Source organism: Callithrix jacchus, chromosome 17 (assembly GCF_049354715.1).
Source record: "Callithrix jacchus isolate 240 chromosome 17, calJac240_pri, whole genome shotgun sequence".
In the NCBI taxonomy this organism is placed as follows: Eukaryota; Metazoa; Chordata; class Mammalia; order Primates; family Cebidae; genus Callithrix; species Callithrix jacchus.
In genome coordinates this window covers 41,526,270-41,547,526 of record NC_133518.1, presented here as the reverse complement: position 1 = coordinate 41,547,526, position 21,257 = coordinate 41,526,270, and the positions used below count along the sequence as shown (strand labels likewise).

Here is a 21,257-nt window from a genome sequence, read left to right as displayed (position 1 = left end):
TGGCTGCTGTAGCAACCACAAACATAGTGGCTTCAAACAACACACATTTGTTTTCTTCCAGTTCTTGGAGATCAGAAGTCTGAAAGTGCTGGCAGAGCTGCTTTCTCACGAGGGCTTCAGGAGAGAATCCCTTTCTGTGTTGTTTCCAGTTTCAAGAGACCACTTGCATTCCCGGAGTGTAGCTCCTTCTTCTGTTTTCAAGGACAGTCACTCCAACCTTCACATCTTCTTGGTTTTGTTTGTTTTGTTTTTCTGTTTTTTTTTTTTTGGCTCTCTTTCCCCACCTGTATAACCAAGTATCATCTCATACTAAGACTCTTACCTTAATCTTTCCTGCAAAGGTCTTTTTGGTACTTAAGGCAACATGCTCACAGGTTCACATGGGGATGAAGACATGGACATTTTGGGAGCCCTTGTTTTGTCTACTACACCATTCTTCCCAGCCTGGCAGGAGGCATGGGATCTCTTTTTCAGGCCTGGTCCATAAAACCTCCCTGGTCTTCCATGGTCTTTCCTTTTCTCTGTGCTGAAGACCCAGAGGGGAAGCAGAGCCAAAAAATGGGGGCATCTGGGGCCCTGGATGACCAAGCAGAGGGCTGGTTATTCACCATCTGAAATTTTCACTTTGCAGTTTGTACACTCTAAATTTTTAACATTTTTATCATCTCTTATATTATTTCTAAGTATGTGTAGATTTTTTTTTTTTTTTGAGATAGTTTCACTTTGTCACTCAGGCTCCTAGAATGTAGTGATACGATCTCGGCTCACTGCAGCCTCCACCACCTCTTGGATTCAAACAATTCTCTTGCCTCAATATCCCAAGTAGGTGGCGTCCACCACCGCACCTGGCTAATTTTTGTATTTTTAGTAGAGATGGGGTTTCACCATGCTGGCCAGGATGATTTTGATCTACTGACCTCATGATCCACCCCCACTCGGCCTCCCAAAGTGCTGGGATTACGGGCCTGAGCCACCATGCCCGGCCATATGTGTAGAATTTAAAAATACCACTTAGGAACATACATATTGAGCCTAGTTCAGTGAAGAATAAGCCTCTGTGTTAAGCCGCTGGTTAGTCAAGATAAAAATTAGGCTTGGAGTCTCCCTTGGAACTCTCTGTCTTTGAGGTGTCAAGTGGGCATCCTAGTCCATATCCGAAGTCCAAATGTGAAAGTAAGAATACATCTGCTACCTCAGAGTGAAGAAATTAATAAGGCAAAAGATCTAAAAGAAATTTTGGCTGGTGTGGTGGCTCATGTCTGTAATCCCAGCACTTTGGGAGGCCAAGGTGGGTGGATCACCTGAGGTCAGGAGTTCGAGACCAGCCTGGCCATCATGGTGAAACCCCGTCTTTACCAAACACACACACACACACACACAAATATATATATAATATTTAGCTGGGTGTTATAGTGGCTGCCTGTAATCCCAGCTACCTGGGAGGCTGAGGCAGGAGAATTGCTTGAGTCTGGAAGGCAGAGGTTGCAGTGAGTCAAGATCATGCCTTTGCACTCCAGCCTGGGCAACCAGCAAGACTCCATCTCACAAAAAAAAAAAAAAAGAAATTTCATAAATGCTTCTCCTCCTTTCTATTTTTTAATTAGATTTTCATAGGAGCCTATATCTGGGGAGAACAACATATTTCAGATGCAACAAATTCATCTGCACTCTGGCTTAGATCAAGTACCCGAGAGGCTTTGTGGCTGTGGGGGTGGAAAACGGCAGGGATGAGACTCTGATGGGGTAAGAGGGGAAGGGCTGGAGAAACAGGGTAGGGGTTTGGGGCAGCCCTCACTGCTGGCCAATGTTTCTGGGTGAAAACAGCTTTTGTTAAGATCTGAAGTATTTTTAAATTCTACACATACTCAGAAATAATATGAGGTAATAAGAATGTTAAAAATATAGAGTGCATAAACTGTAAAGTGAAAATTCCCAGTGGTGATGGCTAACAATTTTTTGTTCAGATGTCCTGAATTGTTTTTCTGTTCATGTACACACATACACACACACACACACACACACACACACCCCTCAATGTTTTCAACTTGCCTTTGATAGTTACTAGATATTGCCATACTTCTTTATTATTACTTATAAATCTGCCTCATCTTTAACTACTATTGAAAGACATTTAAGCTGTTGTTATTTTAATTTTTTCTTATTACAAGCACCGTAACAGTGAACAGGCTTTGAGCACTGGGAGAGCACTTCAGGGAATCTATCCACTGAAGAATAAATCTCTTTGAGTGAAATTGCTGCATTTAACAGGTATTTAACATTTTCTCCAAAAATATCATACCAGTACCCTTTTCTTGAGGGGCAGAAGTTATAGAGTCAAGGAGGGGCTTGAAGCAGAGGAAGGATGGATTCTTGTACGAAAACCTGAGGGAGGTCAGGCACAGTGGCTCACGTCTGTAATTCCAGCACTTTGGGAGGCCGAGGTGGTGGATTACTTGGGGTCAGGGGTTTGAGACTGGCCTGGCCAACATGGTGAAACCCCATCTCTACTAAAAATACAAAAATTAGGCGGGTGTGGTAGTGGGCACCTGTAATCCCAGCTACTCAGGAGGCTGAGGCAGAGAATCGCTTGAACCTGGGAGGCAGAGGTTGCAGTGAGCTGAGGTCGTGCCACTGCACTCCCACCCAGGCGACAGTGTGAGACTCCGTCTGAAAAACAACAACAAAAACAGAAAAGAAAACCTGAGGGAGACAGGAGGCTGGGGCCCAGAAAGAATCAGCACTCACTGCTCTGAATTGCAGGTGCCCAGGGGCCAAGCCATGGGGAGAAGGGCCCATGCTTGCTCTTAATGCTCCACTGTCGCTGTATTGAAACTCTTAATTTTTCAAAGAGAGGCCCCAGGGTTTCATTTTACACTGGGTCTCACAAATTACGTTGCTGATCTCAGTTGGAGGAAAACCGGGGCGGGGCCAGTGAGGACCTGTCCTTGTGGTAAGGGAGGAGCCGCATGGACAGCTGTTGGCTTGAGGTCTTGGGAAAGTTGAGTTCCTAAGGAGCGGGTACTCAGTGCATCCAGCTGGGGTCTGAGGGCCATGGACCTGAGAAGCAGCTGGACTTGGAGACCAGTAGGAGCCTTTGTATATTGGCTCTTTTAGAGTGTCCTAAAACAGTGCCTCAGTGGTTCTAGAGTATGGTCCCCAAATCAGTGGCATCAGCATCCCCAGAAACTGGTTAGAAATGCAAATTCTCAGGACCCAGACCTACAGAACCAGAAATTCTGGCAGGGCCCAGCAATCTGTGTTTCAACAAGCAAGCCCTCTGGATGGTTCTGACAGGTGCTCAAGTTTCAGAGCCACTGTCTAGACCAACCCTGAATCTAAGAGGGACCTCTCAGGGTTGGTTTCTAGAAGAGCAACAGTCTTCTGGCCTCTCAAGACAGCAGTGAGCCCTATGAGAAGACACTAAGGAGCCTGCCTTTCCTCTTGCTAAGGGCAAGGCTTCAGAAGGAAAAGCTTTGGACTATTTTTTAAAATTTGTTATTTTTATATTTGAGACGGAGTCTTAATATAAAGGTTGTAGTGAGCTGAGATCACACCATTGCACCCTCTGTTTCCCAGGCTGGAGTGCAATGGTGTGATCTCAGCTCACTACAACCTCTGCCTCCCAGGTTCAAGTGATTCTCCTGCCTCAACCTCCTGAGTAGCAGGGATTACAGGTGTGTGCCACCATGCCCAGCTAATTTTTGTATTTTTAGTTGAGACAGGGTTTCACTATGTTGGCCAGGATGGTTTTGATCTCTTGACCTCCCAAAGGCAGGGATTTGATCTGCCTGCCTCAGCCTCCCAAAGTGCTGGGATTACAGATGTGAGCCACCATGCCTGGCCAAAGCTTTAGACCATTACAAGCCTCCTAAGAATGTTAACTTGCTTCTTCTCCCCCTCCATCTAATGGGGCTAATAAAATGTCACATAGGCCTCATTTCTGTGGATCCCCTGATGGTTACAATATATAGTCTATAAGTTCTCCACACATAGGGGGATAAAGGAAAGTTATGCAAACATGAATATTCTAAAAGACTTATTAATGATGTGAATTCTGCTTTGAAGAAGCTAAAAGCCCCCGTGTTAGCTAATAGCTTTATGATCATATTTTAGACTCCTGGAAGTTACACACATCTAAGGTAAATATCTTTGTCATGAAAGGGGCCTCGTGGGATGCACAGAATATGAGAATATTAGAATTTGAAAGGGCAGCTAGAGCTGGTAATAAAGTTGTGTCTCATCTAGGAATAATTTTGAAAAATACTAACACAAATTGTAGAAACTCTGAAGAGTTAATTCTTCGTGCTTTGGCCCAGTAGAATGAGTTATGGATGCACTGTATAGAACAGAACTTGTAGAACCACACTGGGGGTGGCGGGTGAGCCAAGGTCTGCACCATCCCCTCCCCTTCCCCACAGCCACATTTGAACTTGCAGTGGCTGAAGCTCTCAGGGGGTTGCACATATTTATGTATTTATTTTTGTTTATTTTTAATTTACTTTTATTTTTAATTGAGACAGAGTCTTGCTCTGTCGCCCAGGCTGAAGTGCAGTGGCGCGATCTTGGCTAATTGCAACCTCTGCCACCTGGGTTCATGCGATTCTTGTGCCTCAGCCTCCTAAAGGTGCCACCACCCCGGCTAACTTTTTTGCATTTTTAGTAGAGACAGGGTTTTACCATGTTGGCCAGGTTGGTCTTGAACTCCTGACTGCCCACCTCAGCCTCCCAAAGTGCTGGGATTACAGGCATGAGCCACCACACCTGGATGCACACATTTAGAAACTGTGCAAAAGAATTGTCCATCGCTGGTCAAGCAGAGGCCTTTCACTGTGCCCCAGGTGAAGGGCATGGCAGGCTGAGAGCAAACCTGAGGTGCCTAACTTCCCTACCCTGGGAGCTGGGGCACCACAGGCCCCTGCACAATCCTGAAGGGGAGCCACTTCTGACTGGACGCTTCTGTGCTGTGGGGTGAGGTCGGAGCTGGGCCCTCCTCTCTATCTTCTTTCCTTGGAATTCTACAAGCACTTGGTGAGCTGTGTGTACTGGGGCCCTCCCTCCAGAGTGTGGGAGGACGGACAAACAGCCTGCAGAGTTGGAGAACAGGCTTCCTTTCCCTGCTCTGTTCATGAAGGTGTCAGGTTCATGAAGACAGAGGTCTGCAGCTCTCCCTTAGGTGTGCCCAGATTTTGATATTCTCTCAGTAGCACTTTCCCCTAAAAGGAATCTCTGGGTTTGCTGTACGTTGGCTGGCCGCAGCCACATCTGTGCCTGTTGGAGACATGTGCAGGCAAGTGGGTGACAGGCTGATTCATAGAATTTTCTCTAAGCTGCAGGTGTGAAAAGAAGATGAGTTCAGGGTATCATAACTGATGAAAAAGCCTACCTGGATGGTATTGACTTTCCAAGTCATTGACACCAGCAGGAAAACATTAACTGGTCAGAGCAGCTTGTTGGGTCAAATGCCCCAGAGCTTCTGGGGGCTCTTTCCTTCTCCATGGTATCAGCCCATTGAAAATCTCTTGTTCATTGTCTCCAACACATTTGCAGTGAGAGGGGACATGATACTGTGGGACAGATTTGCAAATGAAAGCATGTGATATTTTCTAAACTTTGTGGGCATCTTGACCTTATAAAGACTAAAAAGAATGTCTTTTTTTGTTTTTTTTGAGACAGTTTCCCTCTTGTCACCCAGGCTGGAGTGCAATGGCACCATCTCAGCTCACTGCAACCTCCATCCATCTCCCACATTCAAGTGATTCTCCTGCCTCAGGCTCCTGAGTAGCTGGGATTACAGGCATGTGCCACCATGCCCAGCTAATTTTGTATTTTTAGTAGAAATGGGGTTTCTCCATGTTGATCAGGCTGGTCTCAAACTCCCGACCTCAGGTGTAAGCCATGGTGCCCAGCCCTTTTTAAAATTTTTATTTAAGACAGAGTCTTACTCTGTCACCTAGGCTGGAGTACAGTGGTGTAATCATGGCTCACTGCAGTCTTATCCTGGGCTCAAGCGATCTCTTTCCTCAGCCTCCCAAGTAACTGGGACTGCAGGTATGTGCCACCATGCTGGGCTAATTGGAAAAGTTTTTTTTTTTTTAGAAATAGAGTCTCAGTATGTTGGCCAACCTTAAAAAGACAGTCATAATTAAGGAATATTCTCCAGACACACTGCACTTTTTTACAAATCTTCCCTCTTTAAGTGACCTTTACTTTCAAGAATGGGCTTCTGATGTTGGGTTTCTTTGTGTCCGCTGCTTTTCCTCTTTCTGAGATCATTCTTTGTGACACAATCGCCATGTCCCTAGCCTCTGCCTCAGATGCCCTGATTGGAGGTTGCAGGTGGTGAGAAGAAAACAACTTGCACAGATGAATTCTTGAGACCAAGGTCCTGTATTTATCTCAGTAGCTTAAATACAGGACAGGAAGCTCACAGAAGTTGTGACACACATGTGAAATTATGGCTAAGTGGAATGCTTTTCAAAACCTTAGATGGCATTGGTGGGTTTGTGAATAAACTCTTTTTTGCTTCCAGGTAGCTCCTGGGAGCAGAAAAATTCAAGCAGGCTGTCGTGTAGGCTGGATTCCCACCTACTGCCTGAAGAGACTGGAACATGGACATGGAACAGCATTTCTGCATGGAATCTTTTATTTTTCTTCTCTGGCTTTGAAATTTGCATTTGTTTTATAAAAATAAGCTGGTTCAAAAACATGTACACACCCTTGTTTTGTCCATGTCACTTAACAATTCCAAAGGATTTGGGATTTTTACAGTTGTTTTGTTTCAAGAATTCAGTGAAGCAGAGCTAGTATTAGCAGCTCCATATTTTAGTTGGGAAACTGAGGCACATTTGAGGCCTGGCATCTTATCTAAGCACAGTCTCTCTCCACTGTGTCCAAATGAGGATTCTTCATTGCATGCAACAGAAACTGACTCATGCTGACTAAGTAGAAGGAGAATTTCTGGACAACTCTGGGAATCGCTAGGAAGGCAGGCAAGCCAGGTTTGGCGAATACTGGAAGCAGAGGCACTGCAGCACAGACGCTCAGCTGCCGCTGCTGCTGCTGTTAGCCTGGATTCTCGTCTTCCCCCATCCCTGCATGGCTGACTAGCCAGACGGAGGGCACAGGCTGGGCCTGAGTGCACAGGAGTCTGGGAATGCAGTGTTGGCTCCCCTTTGGCATCTCCAGTGGGATGTGGACTCTGCTCTCCTACTGGGGAAATTTCCAAATATGGGAAACTGATTTGGTCACTGGTATATGCTCAAATCTTTGACCATTTCTTTCTTGGGTTGATAACTTGTTAACAAATATTTCTTTCGAAAAAATCCTTCTGCAACATCTATCTTTAGGAATTTCTGGGAAAAAAAGCATAAGGAGTGGAGAGCCAGCTTATCCCCAAGCCATAAATTTAACATTAAGTATATACATTTCTCAGACTAAAATATTTATGGTCAGCTGTATGTCACACAGGGTTATTTGGAAAATTTTGGTGTGTAGAATTAATAAGGAGCCCTAGGATGCCTTGATCTCTCATTTTCTAGCTGTCAGGCATGATCCCAGAGGTGAAGGAAAAATAATTAAACAGTGGAGGAAAAAAAAAAAATCTCATTTGCTGTGTTTTGGTTTTCAGAAAAGATAGTGTTCTAAAAGCCATAACCTCAGGAAACTACGAAATAGTTTCTTATTTTGAATCAATTACTTTAATCTGTTAGTTTTTCTGTAATTATAATAAAAACATTTAGCTGAGAGTGCATTGATCTGGGAGAGTTTCGTACCACTCGCTTTAAATTGCACAATCCCGTTCTTCCTACCACATCAGTTAAAACGTATTGAACATTCATTACAACCTATCATTAAGGAGATGTAGAAAGACCCAATCTTGAAGTGTTTAGCAATTAGGTAAAGTGGGTTGGTTCCCCCTGAGAGCGCCGCATTTAGCTACCACATTTCATGGAGGAGCAGGGCTGTTTAACCTCCCTGCCTATAAAGAAGTCAGGCGAGGCCCTCACCACTTTATTTCTGGTTTGATAATCTAGTCAAGTTCTTTCACACTTTCCTGATGTTTACATGCTGGATTTCCCTGCTGGTGGGGCCCACCACCATTCTATATTCTATTTTCTTTCTTACCATTCCCTATTCAAACTCCACACCTACCTGACAGCCCCTGGGCAGTGGCCTCTGTCAGCACGTTTTATGAGAAAGGGGAAGCAGCTGTCCTGTCCTTAGAGCCTCAAAAGACCAGTATTAGTCAAATGCAAAACAAGAGAAAAGCCGGAAAGCTTCCAGATCAAGACAACAAAATCCAAAGATGCCTAGGGGAGCTCCAGGCTTCTGGATGGAGTGGAATTTGCTAAAGTTAGAACAATTCTATGTTCCACTCTCACGGAAATGCTTCCATTAGTTCAGTGATAGGTTTTCTTGCGGAAATCATGTAGACTTGCATCTGTGGACCCGGTGACCAATGTTGTGTGAAGAATTAGTTTCTGTGATCATTAAGATCTGTTGGGCCAGGTGCGGTGGCTCACGCCTATAATCCCAGCACTTTGGGAGGCTGAGGCGGGTGGATCATGAGGTCAAGAGATCGAGACCATCCAGGTCAACAAGGTGAAACCCCGTCTCTACTAAAAAAACAAAAATTAGCTGGGCATGTTGGCATGCGCCTGTAGTCCCAGCTACTCGGGAGGCTGAGGTAGGAGAATTGCTTGAACTCAGGAGGTGAAGGTTGCAGTGAGCCGAGATCGTGCCATTGCACTCCAGCCTGGGTAACAAGAGCAAAACTCCATCTCAAAAAAAAAGATCTGTTTGTTAAGATGTGAGTTTGTGGAACTGTTGTATTGAAAGAGTAGGAATCCTGAGGACTCATTAAAAACAAACAAAACAACCCACATATTTTTACTTTGGGAGGTTGAGGCTGGAGGATTACTTGAGCTTAGGAGTTTGAGACCAGCTTGGGCAACATAGTGCGACCCCTTGTCTACAAAATTTTTTAAAAACTAGCCAGGCATGGTGGTGTGCACCTCTGGTTTCAGCTACTTCGGAGGCTGAGGAAGAAGGATCACTTGAGCCCAGGAGGTCAAGACTGCAGTGAATTTGCAAGTCTTGTGTGAGGGGTCTATACCACCCTGTGAAATGTGGGAGTCATTGACATCTATTGACTCTTATGGAGCTTTGACCAAAACTGACCCATTTCATCTTATTGGGTCTCTGTATGCAAATTATCATCTGCATCACCATCATCATTATCATCATCACTACTTTGCCCAGCTTGTTTTGTATCACATTTAAGGTAGCTTTTGAGATTCCAAAAGCAAAATGCATTGCATAAGAGAAAGTGGGTAGAGTTTCGGAAGAAGGGATGTAAAGAATAAAAAACAAGGATGTCTATATAAAAATAAGGTTAAAAACCACACAGCAGCAGCAGGCCAAAACTTGGCTCTGAGCTTTTGAGTCAAAGCAGGAGGAGTCCAACTGGTCTTAGAATGAGCCAGGAGGACTTTCTTTTGGGTTCGGGTAATCAGTAGATTGTGATGATGACAGCATTTCTCATGTGTTTGAATAGTATTTTTAAAATCTAGTAAATTATAATTCTATTAATTTCCTCTATTGCTTATCCTTCCTTCTAAGAAGCTCCAACATGAAATAAATGAACATGAAAATCCCCCAAAATAACCAAATCTGCCCAATAGGCACAAAATTATTTCCATCTTCCATGTGAAGTTGTGAACTACTCTACCCATGAACATTGTCACAGAGGCTATTTTCAGTCAAGAGGAAACAAGTCCTTTTGTGGTGAACAGCAGTTGTTTGTTTTTTTGTGTGTGTTTTCTTTTTTGTAAGTTTCCTGAGGCCTCCCAAGCCATGGGGAACTGTGACTCAATGACAGCTCCTTCCTTTATAAATTATCCAGTCCCAGGTGTTTCTTTATAACAGTGTGAGAATAGAGTAACACAGTTCATAAATTAAATTGAGAAATGTTTCCTCTTTATTTCATGAGAGAGATTCTATAAGATTAGTGTTATTTCTTCCTTAAATGTTTGATGGAGTTCAGTGAGGCCATCTCTTCCAGGAGTCACCCATGTGAAAAAGTTGTGTTTTTTTAATTTTTATTTGTATTGTATATATATATACATATTATCACGTTTTAGGTTTTGGGGTACATGTGAAGAACATGCAAGATTGTTGCATAGGTACATACATGGCAATGTGGTTTGCTGCCTTCCTCCCCATCACCTATATCTGGCATTTCTCCCCATGTTATCCCTCCCCAGTTCCGCACCCCCCGCTGTCCCTCCCCTATTCCCCACAACAGACCCCAGTATGTGATGTTCCCCTCCCTGTGTCCATGTGTTCTCATTGTTCAACACCCGCCTATGAATGAGAACATGCGGTGTTTGATTTTCGAACAGCAGTTTTTTGATGGGGCAGAATTCATTCCATAATCTCATCCAAGAAGTGGGCACAGGATCCAAGCAGGCTGATGGGAATTCCCTCGCTGGAATTGAATTGCGGAGTGATGTAGAGACAGAAAATGCCCGGCTATCATTCCTCTAGTTCCTGCACCCCGGTGGGCTGCAGTCCAAGTCTCTGAGGCCCCCTCGGCCCCTGGCCAGACCTACTGGCCCTGTCCTTTGTGAGCTTGGACCTTCCGCCTTCTTCCCTCTCCTGTGAGACTATGGCCTCCCCCACCCGCCCCCTCCAGCCTTCTATAACATCTCTTTTTACTTACGATAATCCGAGACTCAGTCCCTGTTTCTTGCAACTCGAGTATTCTGACTGGTGTGCTCTCAGTACGGTTTCAGAGTGAAGTACAGTCAGTGGGATGATTTTAGGTGGCACACAAGGAACATTTACATTTCTCAGTTATGTAATTATTTTAATGCACAGCAGGAAAAACTATAAACAGCACATCAAACCCACAATGTCATGGGTATTATTGCTTAGAATGACTTCAATACCTTTATTTAAGTCAAAAAGTGAGTCATTTAAAAGAAAAACACTACGTGATAGTACAGGTGTCCCCAATTCTGGGGGAAAAACAATCTCAAATGTGCTGTGCAAATAGCTTGCAGGGGCCAAGAGGACGTCATATTTTTGTAAGAGAGGGAGCGCTACTTCTGAGTTTTGAGGACTTGACTCCACCATCCTGGGACACAGTGAGAGATGAGTGGTTAGGGTGGTCAGAGCTGGGGGAGAACCTTCTGCCATGGCCCAGAGAGAAGGACCAGGCATGGACTGGAGAGGAAGGAGTGGCTGCTCCAAGCCCCACACACGACCCTTCATCCTCCTCCTCCTTGGCTGGCCGGCATCAAGCAGATCCACCGAGGTCTGGGGGAGGAGAGATGCTCTTCCTGGGGTTTCTTTCTTTCTCCCTTTTCCCTTCTTCCTTCCCCTTTTCCTTCCCTTATCATTGAGTGTCCCCTATCCATCCCCCTTCCTCCACCTGAGGCCTGTCTAGTTTCGCTGGCTGAGCAGCCGAGGGTGGTGGCTATGGCAGGTGTGGGGCCTTGGAGGCCGCCCTGCCCTCAACAAGGGGACAGTTGTGGAGCACCACTCCAGTTCTGCAGCCTCTCAATGGAAGCTCAGGCCATCAGGAGGCCTCAAGCTGCTCTCTGATGTTTCTTCCATTTGTTAACCTCTAAGCTCAGGCCACAGATAAGGTGGAGGAGCCCCTAACACGTTTAGGCAGGCTCTTTCCCTGTCACCCCTCAATGACCCCCACCATACACTAACCTGGAGGTCGCCTGGGTACTTTGCTAAGTCAGGGAATGGGGAGGGTCTGACCCTGTAGCTTCGAGCTGGAACACTCTCCCCCTCCTACCTGGCTCTGGTCCCTGCTGGCTACCCATCCTTTCAGGGCACAGTGGATGCCGCCCCCACAATTCCCAGTGGCTTCTTTAGCACAGATATTGTTCTGTCTATACCAAGACCCAGAATCTGTGCTAAAGAAGCCACTGGTTTTATTGTGGGGCTTTATTTATTTATTTATTTATTTGAGACCAAGTTTCGCTCTGTCTTCCAGGCTGGAGTGCAATGGTGTGATCTCAGCTCGCTGCAACCTCTGCCTCCCAGGTTCAAGTGATTCTCCTGCCTCAGCCTCCAGAGTAGCTGGGATTACAGGTGCCTGCCACCATACCCAGCTAATTTTTTGTATTTTTAGTCAAGATGGGGTTTCAGCATGTTGACCAGGCTGGTCTTGAACTCCTGACTCCAGGTAATCCACTTGCCTTGGCCTCCCAAAGTGCTGGGATTATAGGGGTGAGCCACTGTGCTGGCCTGTGGGGTTCTATCTTAATTCTGCCTTTAAGGACCTAATAAATCACTTTACCTCTAGTTCCTCAGCTATACAATGAGTGAGCTGCGTTATCTGAGCTCTGTGCCACTTATTTATGGTTGCTAACAAACCACCCCACACCTTAGTGGCTTAAAGCAACACTGGCTTGTGATTTCACAATCCTGTGGGTTGACTGGGCTGTTGTTAGCAGGTCTCGCCTGTGTGCACTCAACAGGTGGGTCAGCTAGGGGTGAGCTCATCTAGGACACCTGGGGCTCTCTCCTTCCATGTGGTCTTTCATCCTGGCCCACGGTGGCCACAGGTGTTCCAAGAGGATGAGGTTGGAAGCCGCAAGGCCGGTGAAGGTCCGAGCTCTGAGGCTGCACAACCTCACTTCAGTGCATTGTCTTGGTGAAAGCAGCAGACAAGGCTGGTCCAGACACAAGGAGTGGAGAGGTGAGCTACACCCTGTGATAGACATGAGACTGGCCCTGCCCCATGGGGCTTTCGGGGCTGTTGATGGGGTGCCTTTCATGGAATCCAAATCCTTTTTCTCCAGGCTGACAGCCTAATGCTTAAGTGTTCGACCGTGACCAGGTGTCCCCCACACAGAAAATGTGTATATCCTGGCAGACACCTTCATCGTTCTTGTCCCATCTGTGTCCCGTTCATTCCTACCAAGACAGCCACTCTCTAGGAGAGCCCCAACCAAGAAAGAAGTTAGGTTCAGGTGTGTCCCACAGGGAGACACACAGGAGGCCACTCAACAAAACACATGAGCTAACAGAAGCAGCGCAATCCACAGCCCCGGGAAGAGGGTGGCACACCTCTCAGGAATGATTGATAGGAAGTGGGGAGCTGTGGGGACAAGGGAGGCCCACCAGTGGGCGGGGAATGAGAGAGCATGGGTGGCCTGCAGGCCCATGTCTTTTTTAGGGGTCCAGGGCATTACCTAGGTGGGAGTTCCAATTGGTGGGTTCAGAGCAGGCAGGTGCGAGTTCCCTGGAGTCCCACTGTGCCTGAGAGGTGGCCACTGGGCATATCTCCGCAGTGCATGTGTCATCTCTGGTCAGTGGGGCGAATCAAGTAGGTTGTATCTAGTGGTCCCATGGGGAGGTGGTCACCACCAGGAGGCGGTTGTATGAGCCAGATATCTGAATTGACCACACTGAGGAAATGGGAGGAGTCAGAGAACTGGAAACTGTTGAGGGTGACTAAGCCCTGCTGCTGGTATGGGAAAGTGCTTAAAGCTGTGTTCAAAATGGACGCAGAACCAACACAAAATTATAGAAACTCACTACAAATAGACAGACAACTCATTGCATTTTTTGAGACACGGTCTTGTTCTGTTGCCCAGGCTGGAGTGCAGTGATGCAATCACGGTTCACTGCAGCCTTGATCTCCTGGGCTCAAGCGATCCTCCCACCTCTGCCTCCTGAGTAGCTGGGACCAGACATGCACCACAGCTCCCAGATAATTTTTTAAAAACTTTTTCTTTTTTTGAGGTGGAATCTTGCTCTGTCACCCAGGCTGGAGTACAGTGGCATGATCTCGGCTCATTGCAACTTCTGCCTCATGGGTTCAAGCAATTCTCTGCCTCAGCTTCCCAAGTAGCTGGGAATTACAGGTACCCACCACCATGCCCAGCTAATTTTTGTATTTTTAGTAGAGATGGGTTTTCACTATCTTGGCCAGACTGGTCTTGAACTCCTGACCTCCTGATCTACCTGCCTCAGCCTCCCAAAGTGCTGGGATTACAGGCATGAGGTATTGGTCACTGTGCAGCCAACTATGATTTGAGCCTTGTAGTAGAGATGTCGTCTTTTTAAAAAAAAGTTTTTGCTTGTTAAAGAGAAATTTTTCAAGCGTGACAGCCTAATGCATTTTCCCTTAAATTCTCCCAGTTTCCTTCACTTCTATGAGATCATATTCAATGGCCACTCTTTGGTTTATATAATATGTATTTTATTTCATTTGATTTTGCTTGCTTAATTCTTTCATATGGAGTATGTAGGTGATAAATCCTTTGGTACTTGTTTGCCTGGAAATATCTCTATTTTACTCTAATATTTGGGCATAAAAATGTAGAAAATGATTTTTCATTGGATGATTAAATATATCACATGATCGTCTTCCAGAGCCCAGTGCAGCTTTAAAAAAGCAGATTTTTGTTCCATTTTGATAATCTGATTTTTTTTCTGGAAGCTTTTAAGATTTTCGTTTTATCCTTGGAGTCAGGAAATATTAGCAGGATGTGTCTAGATGTGGGTATGTTTTAAAAATCTTGTTTGGAACTTGAACGTGTTCAATCTGAAAATTCACGTCTTTCTTCACATGAAAGTTCAGTGGCACTTCTTTTATTATCATTTTGATTATTTCTTCTCTTCAGGTGTAATTGTACACTTTTACTAGAATTTACTATTAGATAGATGTCAAATCTTCTGAATGTATGTTCTGTGACTCCAATTTTCTGCCATATTTTTTCTTTATTTTTCTTAGAGACTGGGGTCTTGCTGTGTTGCCCGGGCTGTACTCGAACTCCTGAGTTCAAGCAGTTTTCCTACTTCAGCTTCCTGAGTGGCTGGGACAATAGGCACATATGACCATGACCATGCTTGACATATTTTTTCTTCCTTTCCTTTCTCTTTTTTCCTGTGTGTGTGTCTCCCTCTCTTTTTCTCTATTTTCTTTCTCTCTCTCTTGCTTTCTTCTCTATCTTTCGGAGACTTTAACGCTGTTTTTTAAATCAGCAACTGGGTCTTTAATATTTCCTATTATTCCCTTTTAAAATATTACTTCGGTGGTCATATTCTCAAATTGTTATGCTGTCTTTTTTTTTTTTTTTCTCCTGATTTATCATTTTCCACACACCCAGTAGCTGACATGAGTTTGCCTTTTGGATGGGGAGGTCTGAGTTTTCCTGGAATTGGAGGCTTGTGCTTTCTTGTGAGTGGGTGGAGGATGCAGAAGGCCAGCCTTTCGGTATATTGACAAGAAAAGCCAGGCAGGTGGCCAGGAGCCCCCCTTGCCAGTATGGAACCTCACTCCTCCGTGGAGAGCTCCAGTGTTGCCAGCTGCCCTCTGCTTGTCCCAGATGCCTTCTCTGTATTCCGATGATTTGCTCCGGAGCAGCCCTGTGTACCTGGCAGAGCAAATCTACACCTTACACCTCACTTTGCTGTCTGGTACTGCCTTTTTCTCTCTCCTTTCTCTGGGTCACACCATTTTTTAGGGAGCCCTCAAAGTTTCATGTCTGTGGCTACAGCTGCTGCTGGCTTTCCTCATGGCTGGGAAAGGGGAAGAAGTCCACAGCCATCCTTGGTTCTCCATCAGGAGCCAGAAGGCTGGAAAGTTTTTATCCTGTGTTGTTCAAAACTCTGCTACAAAATCCTCCCTCATGAAAAACTTTCCTACAAAGAGTCTATCAAGTTTATCTGCGTGCTGTATCTCTAAGGTAGAAAATACACCTTGGGGTCTAGGTGCCCAATTAGCAGGAAGATGCAGCTCCTGCACATTCTTTGGTTAATTAGATCTGCTATGAAATCATTCATTTGATGACCATCCTAATGAATCTAATAAAAGCCTCTTCTGAAGTCGTCTATTCTTTGTACCTTAAGTACTGTACCTTGCTCAGCTACGTTGGCACCGGAGCTAACAGGCTCATTATCTTCCAAAGTCTGATGTCTGTTTTCAGGCTTCGCTGGTTTCATTAGATACAAAATAAAATCACTACCTATTAAAATTGCATTAAAGCACTAACTTAAACTGACAAAAGCTTAGAAACATAGAGCCTGAGCTGTTGTTTGGCTTCCTAGATATGGGAAATTCCTGCCTTTTGCAGACTGAGTGGATCAGGCCAGCCCAGACTTTGTGGCCTAAATGTTCCGTTTCCCTCAGCTTAAATGGGAGCTAGCAGTGCCAGCTGTCAATAAAATGACTTGGTTTCTCATCAAGCAGTGATTCAACTATATTGTAATGGTTTAGTGATGATTTTCTGATTTTCAGAATCAAATGAGGTAAATGAAAAGATAAGAAGAGAGCTGGCCGCAGTGGGTCATGCTTGTAATCCCAGCACTTTGGGAGGCCGAGGTGGGCAGATCTCGAGGTCAGGGGTTCGAGATCAGGCTGGCTAACATAGTGAAACCTCGTCTCTACTAAAAATACAAAAAATTAGCCAGGTGTGGTGGCAGGTGCCTGTAATCTCAGCTACGTGGGAGGCCGAGGCAGCAGAATTGCTTGAACCTGGGAGGCAGAGATTTCAGTGAGGTGAGATTGTACCATTGTACTCCAGCCTGGGTGACTGAGCGAGACTCTGTCTCAAAAGAAAAGAAAAAATGGAAGACAGACAGTTTTCACACGCCACTGTAGTGACTTCAGAAAAGATCATGAAAGGAGAAATTGATGATTTGGGACTACCAATAAACAGGCCGGTAGAGTGGTTATACTTCTAGCATCAAATGAAATCAATGTTATTTTCTGCACGAATTTCAAAAACAAAAAACTTGTGGGGTGGTTCATACCTGTAGCCCCAACACTTTGAGAGACTGAGGCAGGAGGATTGCTTGAGGCCAGGAGTTCAAGACCAGTGTGGGCAATGGAAATGTATCCCATTTCTACAAAAAATTTTAAAAATTACTTGGGTTTGGTGGTACACACCTGTGGTTCCAGCTATTCAGGAGGCTAAGGTGGGAGGATTACTTGAGTCCAGGAGTCTGAGGCTGCAATGACACATGATTGCACCACTGTACCCCAGCCTGGGTGACAGAGTGAAACTCCCACCAAAAATAATAATAAACAAAAACCATACAAATGAACAGAACAATTTGGTTCTTGTTAAAAAAAAATAGGAAGAGAAGGTTAAGTGTCCATGGTTTTCCAAAACCAATATGTAACCCCATGTATGCAGGGCAGTGAGGCAGTGGACATCTAGGGCAGGCTTTGGAAGTATGCAGCTGGCAGCTGCACAGGGAGAAAGGCATTGGCCGAGAAGAGAACTCTGTTCCTGGTGTGGATCTTGTGACCTTCAGCTGGTTATTCTGTGGACTTTAGGTTTCTCATCTGTAAAATGGGCCTGTTACCAGCCAACCCTGTGTATGTGTGTGCACATGTGTGCATGCATGGTCATGCCTGTGTGAGTGTGTGTATGCTTGTGACTTTTAAAAGCTCCCCTCCAAACAAAATTGTCCCTCCCTACATTGAGTACCACTGTTCTAAGCCATTCTTCCTGATGCAAGCTGGTAAATGCTCCCTTCTGATCTCACATTAGGAATTTTGTTTTGATTACCTTTAAAGACTCTCTGTAGCTCTGGCAGCCTCTAAATCTGTGCTTAGGAGGATGAAATGGTCTGTGCTAACAGACTTTGGAAGATAGAAAACTGCTTCTCTTCCTTCCTTCTTCCCACACTTCCTCATCCCCTGATCCCCAATGGAATCTATCAGCTGACTTCTAAGGTTGTGTCCCCAAGGCAGGAATCTGGGAGGTCACAGGACACTGTCCCTCACTGCAGCTTTCTGTGAGCCATAGCATTCTAGGGAAGTCATGCAGTTGGAGAATATAATTCAAAAATAGATACACTGATAACAGACCAACTGGCTATTGACCACTCATGTGTCAGGCACTGTGCTAATTCCTTATATATACATTTCTTAAATCCTTATGATAACTAGTAAACATAATGATCCCATATTATGGAGGAGAACACAGACTCAGATAGGCTAAGTAATTTTCCCAAGGCCTCAGAGCTTCTAAGTGGCTGAGCCAGGATTGATGGCAAACAGAGTTGCTTGCCATCTGGCCAAAGAGGCATGGTAGAGCAGACTGTTTTTCGAAATATGGGTTATAATCCATTAATATACCATGAAAATAATTCAGGGCTTAAGAATAGCATTTAAAATAGAGTAGAATGGAAACTATCAGAGTGCATCTTATGCAACACGTAATATTGTTTTGTGAAATTTTGTTGTGTGTTGTGTGTGTTGTGACATAAAATCAGCTTCTTACTGTGGGTGGTCATAAGCATTTTCTTTTATTATAGAATTTGCAAAACTCTAGTCTGGAGAAGTTAATGAATGAGATGGAATGAAAAGGGCAAGGTGTGGGTGTTTGGGTATTTCCCCTGTAGAAATTGATCTTTTTTTTTTTTTAAGTTTTGTCATTTCAAATACCCTCTTTACATCTCTCAGCCTCTTTTCCTTTGGGTTCCTTCTTGTTTAAAATTCTATGACCCTTTGAGAAACACAGGCAATTAATTTGTGTTCTGGCAGGGTAGAGAATGACACAGTCACTGGGCACCAGAAAGCTTTGCAGGGTGCTTTTCAAGCTGGTTTTTCTGGGTAGAGGGACCAGCACCAACAAAGACATGGAGAGGGGACTCCAACTGCTCAGGAGTGGAGAGGTAACTCACGGGCGGGGTAAGAATGCTTAGTGCTTCCCATGCTGGGCACAGGAAGTTGAGAAAAATATTGCTGGCAGTGAAGAAATAATGAAATATTCAGATCAAGAGAATGTATTGATAAAAGTGCATTTAATTCTGGAGGTGCAATGCCTCAGAGACCAGGTAGGTAACCACGAAAGGGTGAAGTGGGCCTGGTAGGGGCAGTGGTGAGTTACATACCACATGGCCCCTCTGTGGGGCAACCACTTCAGCTCTAAAAGATTATCTTAGGAAAATACAAGTCCTCAGTTGCTAGAGCTGCAGATCTTTCAACATGAGCCAGAAATTTGAATTTTTACGTTAAATCTCCTGACTTGCAATGTAGACAACTGCATTAGTTAAGACAAAGCTGCTGTAACACATATGCCTGAAAATAGAGTCTGTAAGGAGATAACAGCCATATCCCGGGCTGGCAGGGTAGCTGTGCTCCACATGGTCATTCAGGGACCATGGCTCCTCCATTTGTTGCTCTGCCATAGGGCATTGTCCTCATCTACATGATCAAATCTGGGTCACAGGCTGTCTGTGTCCCCATGGCTCTCTTGAGCTGAGGCCAACCCTGAAGGAGCTGACAGTTAATGGAGGCCAGCCAGCCACACTCTGCAGCTGGGCAGCACGGCCTTCCTTGAAGCACTTCTGTGGCTGCTATACTAAATGATCCAGCATGTCAACAACTCTATTTCTATACTATCATTTCTGATAGTTACATAGGCTTTGGTCATATGTATATAATCATCTGCTGCCTTGTTTTTGAACTTCTAGATCATTCCCCTTGTTATTAGAAGCAACATTGTAATGAACATTCTTGACTAAAACTTCAGACACATCCCTATTATTTTTGTTGCATATGTTTCTCTCTCTTTTTTTTTTTGAGATGGAGTCTGGCTCTGTTGCCCGGGCTGGAGTGCAATGGTGCAGTCTCGAACCACTGCAGCCTCCATTTCCCAGGTTCAAGCAATTCTCATGCCTCAGCCTCCTGAGCAGTTGGGACTACAGGCACCTGCCACCACACCTAGCTAATTTTTGTATTTTTAGTAGGAACAGGGTTTTACCATGTTGGCCAGGCTGGTCTTGAGCTCCTGACCTCAGGTAGTCTGCCTGCCTCAGCCTCCCAAAGTGCTGGGTCCCAGGAGTGAGCCACCACGCCCAGCCTGTTGCACATATTTCTGAAGTAGAATGTTGGGCAGAGTATCAGTTTTTTTTGCCTCCAATTCCTTTTTTCCCCTCCCTATTCCCCCTCCACTCCTTCCTTCTTTCCTTTCTTCCTTTCTCCTTTCCTTCGTTCTTCTTATTCCCTCTTCCCCTTCCTTTATTCTTTACTTGTCATATATTTTTCCTTCTATTTCATTTTGTCTAATAAAATACACATAAGAAAAGTATGTAAAATGTACATTCTAATTATTACTGATAAATAATCATGTACCACCATCTAAGTCAACAAATAGAATGTTCTGAGTTTCCCCAAAGCACCCCCATGTGACTTTCTCAATCATACATTTTTTTCTCCTCCACGTCAGAGGAAATCACTATCTGAGTTTTGTGGAAAGTGTTTCCCTGCTTTTTTAAAAATACAATTTTGTCATCTATGTATGTATTCCCAAGCAATATGGTTTACTATTACCTGTTTTTGAACTTCATGTGAATGAGATAACACTCTATGTTTTGCTCCTTTTACTCAACAATGGAATGGCAAAATTTATTTATATATTTTTTTATCCACTAGTTCAGGGGTCCCCAACCTCTGGGGTGTAGACTGGTACCGGTCTGAGGCCTGTTAGGAACTGGGCTGCACAGCAGGAGGTGAGCAGTGGGCCAGTGACAGTACTGCCTGAGCTCCGCCTCCTGTCAGCAGCCTTAGATTCTCATAGGAGTGCAAACCCTATTGTGAGCTGTCCATGTGAGGGATCTAGGTCGCACACTCATGAGAATCTAACTAATGCCTGATGATCTGAGATGAAACAGTTTTGAAACCAAACTCATCCCCAGCTGTGGAAAAACTGTCTTCCATGAAACCAGTCCCTGGTGCCAAAAAGATTGGGGACTGCTGCTCTAGTTAATTCTTTTCCATTTTATATTCCATCATTTGATTCTATAATGTATTTATTTTTGCCATTTGGGTTTTATAAACAACGTAGTTTTGAAGGTTCTGGTCTAAGCCTTCTGGTGCACATGTCCACAGATCCTCTAGTGAATATGCCCAATGAATGAGGAATAGTGAATAAGCCAGAATTGCTGGGTTTTAGGGTATCAAAATTCTCAAGTTTGCTAGGGAATGCCAAAACCATTTTTTCCAAAATAGCAATAATTTATGATTTCCACTAGCAGTGTATAAGAGTTCTCATTCTCACTAACAGTTGGCACTGCCAGATATTTTACATTTTTGGCAATTTGGTGGTGTGTAGTATCTCTTTGTGGGTTTTGTTTTTATTTTTTTGCGGGATGAAGTTTTGCTCTTGTCGCCCAGGCTGTAGTGCGACGGTGCGATCTCCGCTGACTGCAACCTCCACTTCCTGGGTCCAAGTAATTCTCCTGCCTCAATCTCCTGAGGAGCTGGG

At 44.7% G+C, this 21,257-nt stretch overlaps 1 long non-coding RNA gene across 1 annotated transcript; it reads left to right on the top strand.

Annotated features, from left to right (window-relative positions):
* The first annotated feature begins 2,180 nt into the window (after positions 1 to 2,180).
* LOC118148860 (uncharacterized) lies at positions 2,181 to 6,706 on the top strand. The gene is made up of 2 exons (XR_004735893.2): positions 2,181 to 2,268; positions 6,530 to 6,706. It is a non-coding gene; the product is annotated as an uncharacterized LOC118148860 (long non-coding RNA).
* The last annotated feature ends 14,551 nt before the right edge of the window (positions 6,707 to 21,257 follow it).